The sequence below is a fragment of the Silene latifolia genome, chromosome Y, assembly GCF_048544455.1.
Source record: "Silene latifolia isolate original U9 population chromosome Y, ASM4854445v1, whole genome shotgun sequence".
Taxonomy (NCBI): domain Eukaryota; kingdom Viridiplantae; phylum Streptophyta; class Magnoliopsida; order Caryophyllales; family Caryophyllaceae; genus Silene; species Silene latifolia.
The window spans coordinates 263,110,595-263,128,661 of record NC_133538.1 but is presented as its reverse complement, the minus strand read 5'-3'; the positions used below and the strand labels follow the sequence as shown (position 1 = coordinate 263,128,661).

Genomic DNA, 18,067 nt, shown 5'->3' with positions numbered 1-18,067 from the left:
TCCGGGAATATGTTGATCATGAACTCCAAGCCAAGAATACGGATAAATCGAGTAGGGTCAAGGATCATACTCCCATATATGCTCTAAGATGCAACCAAGGGACAATCCTCTAATCAAGAGACCGCCTTCACTGTTTAGCTTGTTCTCCCAATAGTTGCACACTCGAGAAAAGTCCACCATGTATAGCCTTGTTCTCATCACGATTGATCGTGATCGATATCCAAGCACGTCAACTAGAGGCTCGATCAATCGCAATCTCTCCATCAGCCAAATCTACAAAGGGGATAAGCATTAGTACCCACCTGTCCTATGTGGCCCACGGCCGAAACAAAAAAAAGGGCGCACGGCCGTAAAAAAAAACGAAGAAAAGGAATAAGAGAAGAAAAAGGAGTGGGTTCGTTTATACCTGTAAGATGATAGGACACCCTAGATAGGGAAGCTCATGGTTCGCCTTTCGGTTATCCAACCCTACGATGGTCTCTCCTAATACCAATCAAGTTGGGCTCTTGCGTAGTTCCGTTTGCTCGATAATACCCAAGAATCGCAGGTCACCTCTCATTTCCGTATCAACATGGCCTTTTAAGACAAAGTACTGAAGAAGGCAAAATTTAAAGGCTCTACGCGTCGTCGCATAGGAAATGGTAGGGTCTTCCCTATCTATGAAACGGTCTACAAGGTCGAACATTCTTACACCCTTAGAGGTCACAAGTCGATCCACCTCAACCTTGGTCAGTCCTAAAAGGTCCCTAAATCTATTCTTATATGCTTGGGAGCTAGATGGCAATGCTGGAAGATTTTGTACATCCCACCCTCCAGCCGCTGCAAATTCCTCGGGAAAAGGACGGATTTCGCCTCCAGGAAAGGCAAATACATGAAAATCGGGGTCTTAATATTCAAGATAAGCATCAAGGAACGGTCTTACCACTTTTACTTGCTTAAAACTGATAATCGATGCAAAGTTAAAGGCACCCATGTCATGCTTCTCCACGTTCGAAAACTCGTTCGTCCATTCTTTGAGTCGGGATTCTAAGGCATCCATTTTATTCACAAATATATTTTTTTAGAGAGATTTTATGTATTTGATGAGCTACGGACTAATAGAATAGAGAACTGTCGAGGCCTCTATTTCTACTATTTGGCCTTTGCTAATTCTGCTCAGGAAGAGATAAGCTCAAGAGATGACGCAGCACCTGCTGCGCCCTTTGGAAGTGCCGCAGCTCCTGCTGCGCCTCTTCCCGAGTTCTTTTTTTTGCTAGTTTCTGCGGAGGATCTTTCCTATTCCCGGTTTAGTTAATATTTCTTATTCCTATACGAATTTCTTTGGTGAATTCGGAAATTTTGTTTCCTTACAAAATTTCTACTCCTTTTTCACTACAGAATCCTATTCCAACGTGTGTTCAGTTTTCGAGACGACATCGTCATTTCACATTTCATCACACAAACACACTTATTCATTTCATTTTTTTTTTGGGATCATTTCGCTCCCTCCTCTCGCCACATTTTTTTATTTTTATTTTATTTTACTTTTTACACTTACACATTTCAATTATTTTCTTTTTTTTAGGTGGAAGCACTCCCGTCGTCCGTCACGCGTCGAGTCATTTTTGCTCACTATGGGGCGCGTCTAGTCATTTTTGCTCACTATGGGGCACTTTTTTTGCTTTTTTATTATTTCTACATTTTCGACTTGGTCAACTTGCATTTTATGCCGTTTAGGCCAATTTTAATTTGCTACATGTATTTTGCTTGCGATTTCTACGTGATTTTCGGCAGCGTGACGGCGTAAACCCTCCATATGCCAAACTTGTGTCCAAGCTAACCTGCAGGTATGACATATTATAAACCCACCAGCAGCAAAAGGCTCACATGCCATTATATATACATAGCAAAATGAAAAATATGCACCAAAATTCGAGCTCTTACCCGAAAGCAAAGTATAAATGAACAAATGTACAAGTCTAGCTATGACGACTAACTAAATGACCCCTCAAGTCTGCCACCATCGCCTCGAGAATGGCGATGTCAGCATCCTGAACCTCGAGCTCCCTCGACAGACCAGCCGTCTCCTCTCGCGACTGTTCAGCTCACGCTCCCTCTAAAAAGAATGAGAGTTGGTAGATGACATAATATAGAAAGGCAACTTCCTCAAAAGTACCTCAAAACGATCATGTTTATCGGGAAAGGAAGAAAGGAAGGTTCATACCTATGTCCCGAGCAACCTAAAAGTGCCTCAACAGCCGCCGCTTGTAGCCGGTTGGCCATCCTCCACGTGCCTCGATGGTGTCACCTACATTTTTCATTTTCAAACAAGGTTTTTTAATCGTGTTCTTACACGATCATCAAAAGAGGTAAGACAGCCTAAACTGGGGGCTTACCCTCCTCACGACATGCTGCCACTCCTTGAGTCCAGCCTCTGTCACCACCTCGTAGACGGACGAGATCTCAATAGACACCGTTGTACCAGCTGGACCCGCGTACTCTAGCGTCTCAGAGAAAGCTGGGGGCTCGACGCCCGCAACATCGATCTCCTGCCGAATCAAATTTGTTGTTTCTAAGCTACTTTTAAAGGAAGCTATCATTTCAAGCGGCTAAGTAGAAAGTATACACACCATGATGGGCCAGTACGCCAATCTCCTCTCCACGAACTGTAACACCCACATTTATTCAGGATCCTTTAGCTAGACATCCCAAGAAAATGAGAGCGTTATCATCTCGGTTTCCCAAGGTAGTGAATAATAAAGTACAACAAACCAAAGCACTCAATATAAAATTTAAATACAACTTGCAGCGGAAATAAAAAAAATGATTAAATAATCTATGTGGTCTAGACTTCTAGGTAGACTAGCCGAGTCATGTATCCCATAAGCTCCCAAGTCAACTAATCTTTAGCACCTGCAAATCTGCTCCCCATTTATGGTTCATCACAGGTGTTCACGAATACACGGTCAACCACGAGGTTGAGTAGGAATAAACCAAACAACAATAATAATCCAACCTAAATAGACATCCTACCAATTCTCATCTCTTCATCCGTACAACTCACTTACATCATTGGCAGTAGCACAACCCCCTTAACAGCGTGGTATGCTCAACTGGCAGTAGTAGTTGCGTACCATGCTCACCTGGTAGTAGTAATTACTTACTATGCACATCTGGCAGTAACGATTACTCGCTATGCACAACTGGCAGTAACACCCTCCGTGTTATGCGCAACCAAACAACCATCGCGCCACACCATATATAACCAACAATAATGAACAATAACAATCCAGTCATACGGCTCCATTAATAGCTTAGCATACACATATACTCCTTCTCTAATACTCATTCATAATATTAATATTAACCTTGCCATCCATCACAATTAAATATACATTCACTTAATAATAAAACCCGAGTTGAGTAGGATTTATCCCTACCTAGCAACCAAATCCAATTAAGCAGCTTAAAACGATCCAAATAATAAAGTAGTCGAATCCGATTATAAATCCTTCACAATCTGTTACCTAACATATTAATAATAATATTTATAATCACTAATTATTCTAATTATATAAAATCATATTAATTCAACTAGTTAATTAATTATATGAATTATAATACTACGTAAAGTATTAATCTAAAAACCCGTCTCAAACCAAGTCAAATCCCGACCCATAACTAAAACTAATTTATAAAACTCACGCAACAACTAATTTATACATTATCTCACCCAAACACGGCTCACTTGACACACACACACACACACACACATGACCCTATGCCCACCGTGAAACACCACCACAGCTGCCTAGAAGCCACAACGTTATCACCCTAGCCATGGCTTCCACCAGACCTGACCTTCTCCTACGACACCTCCACACACCACTGTAACAACAATTAACAACAATCAATAACAAACACTACCAACACCGAAAACCCGTCACTCCTAAACACAGCCTAAACACCATGCTACACCACGGAAACCTCCACCCCCACACACCATCGTGGACCTCCTACATCACCCTACCCATCCACGGTGGTCAGCACCCCCGAAAAACACCACACCCGCGTTCAACATTAGCCCTAACACCAACAGCAAACGAAAGCGACGCAATTTATACAAACTCAATGTTTAAACTACTACTTACGACCACCTCCTCCACTACTGACCACCATCGCCCTCCACCATACCCAGCACCACCAGAAGCCCATGTCCTATACCCTACTGCCACAGCCAACAACAACAACAAAAGCCGACAACAATAAAATATATAACCCCTCCCCTGTTTTCGCGATTCCTGTCACAACCACCACAAAGGTGTCGCGTTTAGCAACCAGACGCCACCACAGCACCACCACAGGGCCGTTGCATACCCTGGTATCAACCCAAGTCTCGCTCAGGTCTGGGTCACATGAAACAATGGTTAAAAACCGATATAACCCACGGTACAAACACCATCAAACACCCACACGAAAACCCATAAAAACACCCCTTCCCCTCTGTTCATTGTTGGTCAAAAGGAGGTCCGGCCACTCCTTGATGTCCCACGGTCAAGGTCATGGTCTCGGGTTAGTCAACGGTTGTCTATTTACCGAATTATATTAGTCTTAAGGCGAGTATGTTATGAGACGATCTACCAGCTAGTCCCCCCTTCTCTTTTCTTTTCAGATCTCCTTTTCTCTCTCTTTTTGAATTTTATGAGTGAATAAGGTCTCTAATTAGGTCATACCATCGATTTATAGTGATAAGGTAGGTCATATAGAGCGGTATTAGAAAACTATGTAATTATTATATTATTATTATTATTACACAAATATAATTACAATTAGGATTATTGTAATTATTATTATTATTATTATTATTATTATTATTATTATTATTATTATTATTATTATTATTATTATTATTATTATTATTATTATTATTATTATTATTATTATTATTATTATTATTATTATTATTATTATGATTATTATTATTATTATTATTATTATTATTATTATTCTTATTATTATTATTATTATTATTATTATTCCCGAGTCAAACTCCCTCATCATGTGTAAGTCAACCCCTCGGTCAATATTACCCGACTCATCTATTTTTTTATTATCAATTATCGTCTTATATGCAATTATTAATACAAAGGCCTTTTAATTAGTTACTTGAATTACATAATTTATTCTTATAAATCATTATTAAATTACGGGGTATTACAGTCTTCCCCCCTCAAAATGAACTTTGTCCCGAAGTTCATCTATAAATACTATAACAATATCTATAAACATCCACTCAACTAAGTACCATTCCAACTTATGATAACACAATTATCCATTTACTATTATCAACTACACCAATCTTATCACAAGATGTCACTATAATAATCAAAACATTTGTAGTATCACATTCCTTCCCCCTAAAAATAAACTTTGTCCTCGAAGTTCGAGATAACAAACAACAGAAATAAATAGACCATTTATCACTAGAACATGTAATACACATTGTAACATAGGACAACTATCATTCTCAGCAGTACATCGATTGATGGCATAATTAATTTTAAATAGCAAAACCACATTGTATAGTATATTTGAACTAATCTTTATTTAAACCTAACTTCATACTTTACTTAACTATAGGCGAATATATTGCTAAGATAATAATAATCTATAACAAAAGATACGCATAACTGTTTAGTTAATCTTTTCTTAATTATATGACCCTCCAAAGTCTAACTTAAACATGCTTGCAATTACTGTAAATATATAGACTTAGGGCAACACATTCTACATATCACTATACATGTTATTCTACTTCACATAATTTATTACCTCATCAAAATATCAAGGTCTAAGAGATGAGAAACAATTCTTTTTAACATAACTTACATTTTCAAGGATAAGAAAACATGTTACAACTTCCAAAAATCACTAATAAATAATAGGATTATTTCATAACAATAATCCATCCTATTGGTGGTCTGCAATAATCACTCCATCCTATCAATAATCCTAATTAAATCCAACCTAAGCACCATATCTTCTAATAACGAACCAACTGATATTTTTTTAAGTTTATTTTTGAGTATTTGATAGTTTTTCGACAACCTAGCGGGTATATGTGATGTTTATGTGTAATATTTCCAAGTAATGAATCAATTACTTGGTTTATTTGATACACATAAACATAAGAAAATATCAGCTCGTTCATTATTAGAAGGTATGGTGCTTAGGTTGGATTTAATTGAGATTAATGATACGATAGAGTGATTATTGCATACCACCAATAGGATGGATTATTGTTATGAAATAACCCTAAATAATAACATATTTACTTCTTGAGCACTTATAATTTTAGAAAAATACACAGAGTTAAAAATTCATGAGAGAAAGAATCAAGGCAAAAGCTCATAAGATCAATTTATAATGAATTTTACAACTTATTTGGTCGAAACCGAAATTTAACAGCAACTTATAAGAAACTTAGGTCAACATGTAAAACTCACTATAAATCGTCAAAATATTATCTTGCAACGTGACTTATCAATTTAGAAACATATAAAAATCTTTCAAACAGTGGAGTTGGAATCATACCTAAACAATAAGTAACTTTTAAATGGAAAATTTTACAAAAACATGGAACGAAAACATAACTATACAGGAATATTTTGACCACTGTCCATTAAACTATTTATTTTTCCTAAACCGTATATTATTGAAGTATGAAACCAGCGGCATATAAAAGCCAACTCACAAGGCTATCACACATAAAACGTTTGTGCACACTTATTAAATAGGCAGTAAACGGCAGCCAAAGCAATCAAGAGTAAAATTTCGAGAATTCAACCAAATCACATTCCTCACAATTTCACGCAATTTCTGTAATACTTCACATGTTAATCATAATTACGCCTCCCACATACATGCCAACATACTTCTCTCATATCTACATGCTTATACCAATGCTTAAAATATCACATTCCACTCTCCTTAAAAGCAAGGTTACGTCCCCGTAACCGCAGTCATTAATGAATACAATATTCAAACAAGGCAACCAAAAACTCCTAAGACAAAATAAACGATATTTGTTTTAAATTACCCCACACTGTAATATATCTCTCAAGGTATCCGGTTCAAAAGTGAAAGGGCCATAAGTTTGGTGTGAGGGCGCCCTGCTCATCCAAGCTTAAGGGGGCACCTAACAGTTTATACCCGGGGTTCATTTTATTAGACACATCCTAAGTTCATTATTGTTCCTTGGTTAGGCCTGAGGATCGTATTGCTCTGATACCACTTTATAACACCCCCATTTATTCGGGAGCCTTTAGCTAGACATCCCAAGTAAATGAGAGCGTTACCATCTCGGTTTCCCGAGGTAGTAAATAACAAAGTACAACAAACCAAAGTACTCAATATAAAATTTAAATACAACTTGAAGTGGAAATAAATAAACTGATTAAATAATCTATGTGGTCTAGACTTCTAGGTAGACTGGCCGAGTCCTCACGCATCCCATAAGCTTCCAAGTCAACTAATATTTAGCACCTGCAAATCTGCTTCCCGTTTATGGTTCATCACAGCTGTTCACGAATACACGGTCAACCACGAGGTTGAGTAGGAATAAACCAAACAACAATAATAATCCAACCAAAATAGACATCCTTCAAATCCTCATCACTTCATCCGTACAATTCACTTACGTCACTGGCAATAGCATAACCCCCTTAACACCGTGTTATGCTCATTTGGTAGTAGTGCTTGCGTACCATGCTCACCTGGCAATAGTAATTACTTACTATGCACGACTATCTCTGGCAGTAGTAATTACTTACTATGCACATCTGGCAGTAACGATTACTCGCTATGCACAACTGGCATAAACACTCTCCGTGTTATGCTCAACTAAACAACCATCGATCCACTCCATATATAACCAACAATAATGAAAACTAACAATCCAGTCATACGGCTCCGTTAATAGCTTCGCATACACATATACTTCGTCTCCAATACTCATTCATAATATTAATATAAACCTCGTCATCCATCACAATTCAATATACATTCACTTAATAATAAAACCTGTGTTGAGTAGGACTTATCCCTACCTGGAAAGCAAATCCAATTAAGCAGCTTAAAGCGATCCAAATAATAAAGCAGTCGAATCCGATTATAAATCCTTCACAATCTGTTACATAACATATTAATAATAATATTTATAATCACAATTGAACTAATTAATTAATTATATAAATTATAATACTACGTAAAGTATTAATCTAAAAACCCGTCTCAAACCAAGTCAAATCCCGACCCATAACTAAAGCTAATTTATAAAACTCACGCAACAACTAAATTATACATTATCTCACCCAAACACGGCTCACTTGAGACTAACACACACACACATGACCCTATCCCCACCGTGAAACACCACCACAGTCGCCCAGAAGCCACCACGTCACCACTCTAACCATGGCTTACACTAGACCCATCCTTCTCCCACGACACTCCCACACACCACCGTAACAACAATCAACAACAAACATTACCAACACCGAAAACCCGTCACTCCTAAACACAGCCCAAACACCATGCTACACCACGACAACCTCCACCCCCACGCACCACCGCGGACCCCTACATCACCCTACCCATCCACGGTGGTCAGCACCACCGAAAACCACCACACTCGCGTCCAACACCAACCCTAACACCAACAGCAAACGAAACCGACGCAATTTATACAAACTCAATGTTTAAACTACTACTTACGACCACCTCCTCCACTACTGACCACCATCGCCCTCCACTGTGCCCAGCACCACCAAAACCCCATGTCCTATACCCTACCGCCACAACCAATGACAACAACAAACTCCGACAGCTACAACAATATATCCCCTCCCCTGTTTTCGCGATTCCAGTCACAACCACCACAAAGGTGGTGCCTTTAGCAACCACAAGCCACCACAGCACCACCATAGGGCCGAATCATACCCCTGGTCTCAATCCTAGTCTCGGTCAGGTCTGGGTAACACAAAACAAGTGTCAAAAATCCGTATAACTCACAGTACAAACACCATAAAACACCCACACGAAAAGCCATAAAAACAACCCTTCCCCGCCGGTCATTGGTGGTCAAAAGGAGGTCCAGCCATTCCCTGATGTCCCATGGTCAAGGTCATGGTCTCGGGTCGGTAAACATTTGTCTATTTAACGAATTATATTAGTCTTAAGGCGAGTATGTTATGTGACGATTAGATTATTACCTTGTGACGTTCTCCCAGCTAGTTCTCCCTTCTCTTTTTTTTCAGAACTCCTTTTCTCTCTCTTTTATGAATTTTATGAGTGAATAAGGTCTCTCATTAGGTCATACCATCTATTTATAAGGCTAAGGTAGGTCATATAGAGCGATATTAAGAAACTATGTAATTATTATATTATTATTATTACACAAATATAATTACTATTAGGATTATTGTAATTATTATTATTATTATTATTATTATTATTATTATTAATATTATTATTATTATTATTATAATTCCCGAGTCAAACTCCCTTATCACGTCTAAGTCAACCCCTCGGTCAATATTACCCGACTCATCTATTATTTTATTATCAATTATCGTCTTATCTGCAATTATTAATACAAGTGCCTTTTATTTAGTTATTTGAATTACATAATTTATTCTTATAAATCATTATTAAATTACGGGGTATTACACGAACTCCGAGTACTCGAGGCCGGGAAGAAAGATAGTGTCACCACTCGCTCCTGCCAAGTTAGTCGCGCTCTCAGCCTCCGAAGGCTTCATAAAAATCGTCTGTGGAAGATTGATGGGAGCCATGAAGACGTCACGGAGACATTGCCGAGGCAAATGCTCGCCCAAGTACTACATAGGTCCCATGGGCGTCTGCTGGCATCGTAAGAAGCAGCCTACCCGAGCTCCTAGCCAGAGAATATCGACCACGAAAGCTAGAGCGCCAGAGTAATCCTCCCAGGGTCTCGACACCCACTAAATTTTTATATCAGGGGTCATTCATATGATCACGATCAATCGAGGAAAAGCAATTAAAAAGTGAATACAAGGCAGAGTACTTACACTGTCTAGCTGCAAGGCATTGACACACCTCCTGTAGTTATCATAAGAAGACCGCTGGCTCTTCTGCCACCACAAGATCAATTTCCCTTACCACAGGGTACTCTCTCGCCACGTCCACAGCCCTCGTAGGAGCAAAGTCGGGGAAGTACGAGTACACCCACGCCTAGAAAATAAGGGGTTATTTTAATCAAAAATGATCTTTCATTTCATATTTTATCTTCAAAATTATCTTTCATTTCATATTTTTATTTTCGAAAATGATCTTTCATATTATATTTTCAAAATGATCTTTCATATTTTTATTTCAAAATGATCTTTCATTTATATTTATTTCTAAGTGATCCTTCATTTATAAAAAATATGTCATTTTATCCATTTTTAACTTCATAACTCTAAAATAAGAAATATAAAGGAAGGTTCATACCTCCAAAATGAGACCTGGAGCGACAGTAGCAGGAGAAGTCCCCTTCTCCATCAGCTCGGGATGCACCATGGCCCTCACGTACCGAGTGAGGACTGCAAAGCTAGGAGTAAACCAGTCCAGGCGGCCTAGGCTACTCAAGTCAGAAAGAAAGGGAAGAAGCATCGTCGACAACCTATCCCCCTTGTCTCAGAAGTAAATCGAAGACAGAAACCATCAGAGCCCCAAACGGGACCGCTGCTCAGCTGTGCATGGTGGAGGAGGCACCATGTCACCACCCCCGGTCATCTGCACTTTCGCCGGAACCTTGCCATCAAAATAATTTTTGATGTAAGAGCTCGAAACTAGGCCGGGTACCCTAGCCACGGTCCAAGCAAGGTTCCAGCCGATCAAATCCCTGGCCTCAGCTGAGTCCACTCTCATGGCCGTCGCTGGCCACACCATCGGCTACTCCCCGTAAGGCAATCCGTAGATCATGCCGTAGTCCTCCAAGGTGACCCCGATCTCTCCAAAAGGCATATAGAAAGTAGAGGTCGTGTCCCAGAAGTGATCCCGGAAGGCTCGGATCAGGCACATGTTAGCCCGAATCTTCTTCCTCTGGATATCGCACCAGCCCCTCACTAAAGCTCTGAAGGCCCTGAGCTCAATGATTGCCTTCTCCTCCTCCGACAACTTCTCGAAAGCCTCCATCATGGTCATATATCCATAGAACGACCTCATGTTGCCAGCCTCCTGCATTTTGAAAGGTTTGTTTGCTTCTAAGCTAAGTAAAGTAGAAGAAATATAAAAGAAATGGTGCAATACAAGGCTAGGTTAAAAGCTTACCATAGTCCTTGCCGTACGAAACGACGAGTGCCTCTCCGCTTCTCAGATGAGATGTCGGCCATACCAATTCTCAGCCCACTTAGGCGCCAGCACAAGTTGACTCCCCTCCTCCTCACGTTCGTCCTTCTACTCACCACTTCTTCTTCCTCAACTTCCTCTACGAATCCCGTGTAAACCACGAGAGCCGAGTGAGCATAGGGTCTCGCCCCAAAGTAGAATCTATATCGTCTGCAAAAGGAGTAAACAAAGTCATTTAGAGGCCGTTTTAGGGCATTTTTCTAAGCTATTCCTTCACTATTCTCAAGCAAGTCAACAAGTATGATAAGTCATGATCCTATGTGTCTAATTTAAGCTTAGTCACGGCTACATGTCGAAATTTTGGCAGCATTTCGTTACTATATCTAAATCCCATACAAAATGTGTCCCGGAGGATCGGTTACAAACTGAAATTCCTATATGATAGCAAGTTTACCCATTATCCAAGGGTTCCAAAACATCAAGTTTTATTGAAAACCAACTAGTATAAGCTCACGTTCGAGCCTTTTAAAGCGGTTTAGTAAAGATCGTCTTATTTTGCCCTCAATTCATCAATACTCAACGAAAATTCGAAATGGATACATGGTTATGCTCCTAGCATGTTCAATTACACATTTCTAATGTCAATTTGAAGGGGCTAATCCATTTAAATCAAAACCCCCAATTTTTCGAGATTTTTGGCATCAAACCCTAATTTTATACCCCAAATTCAAGCTACCAATGCAAATTAAATGAAGGACGAGATGTATACCTAGATTTGTCATGGTTTGTGGCGATTTTTGATCAAGTTATGACGAGATTGGATGAAGATTTTTTGTTTTCTTCGCGTTTAGAAGACGAGTGATATGTTTGAAATGAATAAGAAACTCGCTGATGTGACCATAATTAGAGCACATTTAGTCCCCGAATTAGCCTTGTTCCCATGCTTTTTATTGCATATTTGGGTCAGTTATTGTCTTTAGTTCTTTGTTTTGCATATTCTTTGAGGTTTTGATACCTTTGTAGGAAAGGAGTGCAAACCTTGCATTTTCATGGCAAAATGAGGCTAAATTGATTGAATTCAATGACCAGGCATTAAGGAGAGACAAGATTAGAAGGCCTTTGTACATACTATAGTAGATGGGCAATGATGAGAAAATATCCTTGCATCTCCGAGGAAATCCCCAAGGATTCTATGAAGAAAAAGGAAGAAAAGAAGAAGAAACGAGACTGCACAGCAATCCGTGCGTCTTCCCCAGAAGACGCCCGTCTCCACCACCACAATCTGTGCGTCTTCTCCCCAAGACGCCCGGGCAAAAGACCCAGAAGACGCCCAGGCAGAGACCACCAAATTCGCCCGTCCCATGCTAAAGACGCCCGGATTCTCAGGCAGACCCATTTCGTCTTCTTCAAGCTTCAAGGAAGGATGCACATCTTTTTCTAGAGACCAGAGTCTCCCTAGAGACCGGAGTCTTTCCAAAAAGATCGGCGTTTCCTTAAGTAGGGACTTACTCGTCATTTAAGCCCTTAGTTAACCCTAATTCATCCACCTAATCCCCACTATAAATACCCCATTAGTCTAATTAGAAGAGGATGTTCTTCTTAGCAATCTTTAGTGTAGTTAATATCAATGAAATCTCTCTTTAATCTTGTAATCAACAATTAATCAAGTTTTAATACAAGTTTTATTTCCATAATCTCTCTCTTGTTCATCCTTTATTTTGGGTAATTGAATATTATTTGGGTTATTATTGGGAGATTGACAACCTCTCAATCAAGCATCAAGTACTTCTTTTATTCTTTGCTTTATTATTGGAATCATTAGTAGGTATAATTCTCTTAATCCGTCTTTAATTATTGTTAATCACTTTCATTTATTCATCATGTTTTACTTTGTTGGTATGATTGACAACCTTGCTAGCATGTTCAACATGATAATGAGTGAGTAGTTCCATAGCTAGGGTTAATGGGTAATTAGGAGAAACCAACATGGGGAATGATTCATGCTTAAATTAATATGCTTTCATAGTTTATTTGCTTGCTTGTTATGATCTCAACTCATGCACATGTTATGTTTGATGAAATGTGAGCCTATGAATCCTTGCATTTTTTTTACCCATCACCTATCTTTTCAATGAGACTTGTAAGACTCAAACCAACTCGAGTCTCATTAGACCATGAATGTTGTTGAGTAGGGAAGACTAAGTCGACTTGTAGGTGTTCTACAATCTAATCGATTCGGCTTCGGGACCCAAACTTTCCTAGGATTGTAAGATATAAACCAACTCGATCCATCACAACAATAATTGCTTGCTTAAAATTTGAGAACATGTTCGTATGATCAATTCCCATGAATCCCCTATGACCCCATGACACCCTAGTGCTTTTTATCAATTGTTTACATCCCTTTTAATTCATCTTGCTTGTTTACTTTCATTGCTATTTAGTTTAGTGATCTTCTACATCAAACCTCAATTGTGACACCCCTAAGACACCACTAGTTGCAATAGAAATCTCATCTCAATTCCCGTCCCTTGGAATCCGACCTTTACTTGACTCTTTACTAATTGTAGAGTTGTTTGTGAAGTTATAAATTGTGTTTTGGTCTAGGTGCTCCTAACGACAAGTAACCGAAAGATTTAGTAAAAATATGCCGACCAAAAATGGCGCTTTGCTTGACTCGTGTTAACTTGATTTAGATTTTCTTATATTGTTATTAGTTGTGTCTTTCTTTGCCTTGGGGAAGTAAAACTCCTCAAGGTTTGTTCTAATTGATTTCGAGTTGTTTGATATTTTGCATGTCTAGAAGGTCAGAAGGTGACTTGTTACCCTTTGATCGTGAAATTGAAAGAACTTTGACAACCAATAGAAGACTTGCTAGGAGAACATTGAGAGGTATTGGTGAGGTTGTAGATATTCAACCAAATACTATTGAGTTCATCAACCCTTTTGCAAGAGAAGGTGAGGAGAACCCAACACAAAATCAGCCCACAATATCCTAAGTTTTCATCACATTCCGTACCCACCGAGGAGAACCTACCCAATGGTACGCCCACACCACAACATCTAACCGGAAATTTTATTGCCAAATCCGCATTTATCCAAATAGTCGAAAGAAGCCAATTTGGGGGGATGCCTAGTGAAGACCCTCATTCTCATATGGAGACTTTTTGTGACTATTGTGATGCGATTTCTCAAACCGGTGTAACTCAAGACCAAATACGATGGGTCTTATTTCCTTTTTCTCTAATTAGCACCGCGAAACAATGGTTGAAAGGCCTTGATAAGGCTACTCTCGGAATTGATTCTTGAAGAAGTTGGCTCTAGCTTTCTACAAAAAGTTCTATCCAACGGAAAAGACTAACATGCTAAGAGCTCAAATCACGGGCTTTAAGCAAAGGGATGAAGAATCTTTGTATGAAGCTTGGGAGCGGTTTTAAGGGGATTTGTCGCTCATGTCCTCACCATGGACTTAGTGAGTGGTTTTTGGTACAACAATTTTGCAACGGTCTTTATGAAGATTCAAGGAACATTCTCAACATGGGATCAAATGGAATGTTCACCGAAGTTGATGACAATCAAACTTGGAACAAAATTGAGGAAATGGCGGTCCATAACTCACAATATAGTAGACCTCGCAAGGCTACTAGAGGAGGAAAGCATGAAGTGGACTCCATTACTCAATTGGGTGCTCAACTTAGTGCTCACATTGATACCATCAATTTGAAGTTTGAAAAAGCTATGGCTAGACTTGAAGAAGCCTCAAAATCACCAAAGCATCATGTTAATGCCATGACGGCATCTTCATCAATCCCAAGTGGGATATGTGAGAATTGTGGAACTTTGGGGCATGACCAAAGTAAAAGTAGGGGAACAAATGAACAAGTGAATGCTTTCCAAGCATACAAGAGTGGTACCCCTTATTCAAACTATTACAATGAAAACGCCAAATTCCATCCAAATCTCTCATACAAAAGCCAAAATGTTCAAAACCCTCAAACAACATAAACCCCACCTCCCATGAGAAACCAAAATCAATGACCCTTTTACAACCAAAACCAAGGTTACCAAAACCAATCTCTATACAATCAACAAAATGACCAAGGTTTTGATGTTCAAAAAGCGGTCCTTCAAATGCAAAAGAATCAACAAGAATTTTTCACTCAAATGCAAAAAGATAGTCAAGCAAAGGAAACCACCATCAACAACATCCTAGATCACACCAAAATGTTGGAAACCCAATTAACTCAACTAGCATCTTCAAGCTCACAAAGACAAAAGGGGCAATTACCACCTCAAAGTAATCCCCCAAGACATGAAACGGTTAGTACCATTCACTTGAGGAGTGGTACAAGGTATGAAGCACCGAAGAAGCAAGTTGAGGATGAAGTTGTGGAAGCTAGTGATAAAGAAGAAATTGTGCAAAACTCCAAAGATGGAGAACCATCAAAAGAAGAAATTTCAAAGAAAAATGAAGACAAGGTCATGGAGAAGGAGCCCATTGTGATTAGACTTCCTTTTCCAAGTCGTCAATCCAAGCCCAAATTTGATGACCAACTTGGAAAATTTATGGAAATTGTGAAGAATTTGGAAGTCTCAATTCCTTTCACGGAATTAATCAATCACGTACCGGCCTATGAAAAATACATGAAAGACATCCTCACAAAGAAGAAGTCGATCCGGAAGCTTGAGACTATCGCTTTCACTTAGGTGAGTAGTGCAATACTTCAAGGGAGTTCACCTCCAAAACTCAAAGATCCGGGAAGCTTCTCAATACCGTGTACCGTTGGCGACACCACGATTAACAAAGCCTTATGTGATCTAGGGGCTAGTGTGAGTGTTATGCCGTACTCGTTGAGTAAAAGGTTGGGGATGGGAGAGCTTAAATGCACCAATATCACACTCCAAATGGCTGATAGATCGACGAAGACACCATTAGGGATATGGGAAGATGTTCCCGTAAGAATTGGGAAATTTTTCATCCCGGTGGACTTTGTCATTGTTGACATGGAAGAAGACTCCAACATTCCAATCATTCTAGGAAGACCTTTCTTACACACCGCGGGTGCGGTGATTGATGTGAAGCATGGAGAGCTCACTCTAGAAGTAGGAGATGAGAGCATAACTTTCAATCTTGAAAAGACCATGAGAGCTCCCCGTTTGCATGAACCATGTTCTATGGTTGATCATTATAGCCGGAAGGATGATATGAAAAAGTCGGAATTCCAATGGAAGAAGAAAATTGAAGATGCTCCATTCAAAGAGCAAGTGAATTGTAACAAAGAAAGTTTGAAAAGCTCACCAAAGTCGAGCAATGAAGAGGATGGCCTCATTGGCCAAGACAATAAAATGGGAGAGTTGTCTCCATCAACTCAAGAGATCTTTAGTGATCAAGTTGATGAAGTTTGTGGTCTTTGGGACGATGAGTTTGAAGGGATTTTCAATCCCTATATTGGTAATGCTATCGCTAAGACCGACAACAAGGGCAAAGGTCTATTGAAGATCTTTATCATGATAATGAACAAGCTTTTGATTACTTCTTCAAGGTGTTGAGCAACATCAACAACACCTTGGACATGCCCCCATGACATCTCACTAAGGATGAGAGTTTGGTGGAGTCCTCCCTAAACCACCATTTGTAAATATTTCTAACTTCCTAACTCACATTTTAATTCTTACATTGCATTTTTGTCATTCTTGGATTCTTATGCTTTGATCAAGATAATTATCATTTTTGAGAGAAGTGAGGGAGGGACTAATGATTCAATTGATGTGCAGTGCTTTAGCTTAGTGTGGGGATAGCAATTGCCTAGGCTATTCATGCCTTAGTAGTGGCCCCACTATGAAGAACACGGGATTTTGAAGAATGAAATATGACAAGGGATATCCAAGTACACGGATGGAACTGAATCCGGGTAAAACAGTGAGAATAATCCGAGCGTTTTCAAGGGAATCCGCCCGTCTTCAGGCAATCCGGGCGTCTTTGTAAGAATCCGCCCGTCCATCTGAACTGAAAATTTGAAATTTTGGGATTGTTGATAAATTCGAGCGTCCTGCAAGAGAAGAAGTGCGTCCTCAAAAAGACGCGCGTCCTGAAAGGAAAGACGCCTGTCTTTTTGGCTGAGAAAAAACAAGAAATCTCACTAGAAGAGAATCCGCCCGTCTTTAGCAGAAGACGCTCGTCCTGTAGTTGAACAATCCGAGCGTCCTAACTGAAAGACGCCGGTCTTTAGGCGAGAACTCTGAAGCCGAAACAAGCAGAATCTGAGCATCCCGAAGGAAAGACGCCCGTCTTCCCCTGCAATTCAAAAATTTTCAGGTCTCTTATAAACCCCAAAACTCAAAACCCTCATCCTCTCCATCGCAAAAACAAGATTTCCTCAGCCACATTCATCAAAATCAAATCAAATCATCCTTCTAACAAAAATTAATTACTCCTCTTTCAACAAAAATCAAAGCAAGCACCAAAATCTTCAACCTTTGAGTCGATTTTTGAAATTATAAAGGCAAAGCCTTTCAACTTAAAATCGATTTGAGTATACTTGGAAATTGAAGATTTTCACTCTTTTCTTGGTTAAATCATCAATGGCAAGGACAAAAGGAGCAACAAAGGCACCTAAGGCAAAGGCACTATCAACAAGAGAAAATAGTCTTCAAGCAAAGAAAGCCCCATTGGCTATGATGGTAGCTAGCTCAAACTTGGAAGTGCAACAACAAC

General features: G+C 39.4%; 1 non-coding gene across 1 annotated transcript; it reads right to left on the bottom strand.

Moving 5' to 3' along the window:
• Positions 1–14,714: 14,714 nt before the first annotated feature.
• LOC141635069 (small nucleolar RNA R71) lies at positions 14,715–14,822 on the bottom strand. Its single transcript, XR_012539775.1, has one exon. It is a non-coding gene; the product is annotated as a small nucleolar RNA R71 (small nucleolar RNA).
• Positions 14,823–18,067: the final 3,245 nt, after the last annotated feature.